This window comes from Diabrotica virgifera, chromosome 7 (genome assembly GCF_917563875.1).
Source record: "Diabrotica virgifera virgifera chromosome 7, PGI_DIABVI_V3a".
Classification (NCBI taxonomy): domain Eukaryota; kingdom Metazoa; phylum Arthropoda; class Insecta; order Coleoptera; family Chrysomelidae; genus Diabrotica; species Diabrotica virgifera.
In genome coordinates this window covers 77,789,770-77,790,962 of record NC_065449.1, presented here as the reverse complement: position 1 = coordinate 77,790,962, position 1,193 = coordinate 77,789,770, and positions in this window count along the sequence as shown.

Here is a 1,193-nt window from a genome sequence, read left to right as displayed (position 1 = left end):
AGATATAAGTAGAGAATATGGACTTGATCTCAATACGAAAAAAAAACAAAGTACATGGTAGTCAGTAAGCGCGAAATATTAAATACACAGGTTTTGGTTAACCAACAACTAATTGACAGGGTCGACAGCTACACATACCTTGGTACCAAAATAAACAGCCAGTGGGACCACTCAAGTGAAATAAAACAACGCATAGGAAAAGCGAGATCAGCGTTCATAATGATGAAGTCTCTTTCCAGAAGCCACGATTTACCTCTTGCTACCAAAATCTCTATCATCAGATGCTATGTATTTTCTACGTTATTATACGGAGTAGAGCCCTGGACACTTTCCGAGGCTTCTTTGAGAAAACTCGAGGCGTTCGAGATGTGGTGTTACAGGTGCATTTTGAGAATTTCGTGGGTGGATCGTGTGACTAATATTGAGGTTCTACGTAGAATAGGCAAGGAATGCGAGATTATTAACACAATCAAAGAGCGCAAACTAGAATATCTTGGCCATGTTATGAGGAATGAACAGAGATATGGCTTGTTGCAACTCATTCTTCAAGGCAAGGTATTTGGAAAAAGTGGATCAGGGAGAAGAAGAATATCTTGGCTTCAAAACCTGAGAAAGTGGTTTAATACATCGACAACCGGACTATTCAGAATAGCAGCAAGCAAAGTTAGGATAGCCATGCTGATCGCCAACATCCGGAACGGATAGGCACCTTAAGAAGAAGAAGATTTATGCAGACGATACAAGACTCCTTATAAAAATAATATAAAAAATATTCAGCAAAAAAATATGAACAAATTCAGCATTTTTGTTGATACTACACCCTATAGAATGCATCTCCCTAAATCAATCGTTTGCGACATTCCGTATATTATATTTGTTTAAAATGTGAGACAAAGATATCTATATTAGATAAAATTGCTTACGGTCCATTATGTCGATGATAGATTGATGGTTGTTGTATAAAAACCAATTCTTATATTATGTACTATGTCGATCAAGATTGTTAAGTAACATTGACTTAGTCCAGATTAACTGCAAATATTAACGTACCTATATGGTAGAAACTCTTAATCGCTCTCTAGGAGATTGTTCTAAATTGAAATTTGAATAATTGACCCAACCTTAAACTTATAACATTAATTTTTTTTAGAATATAAAATTCTCGAGTTTTATAAAAAAAAATATATTATAAT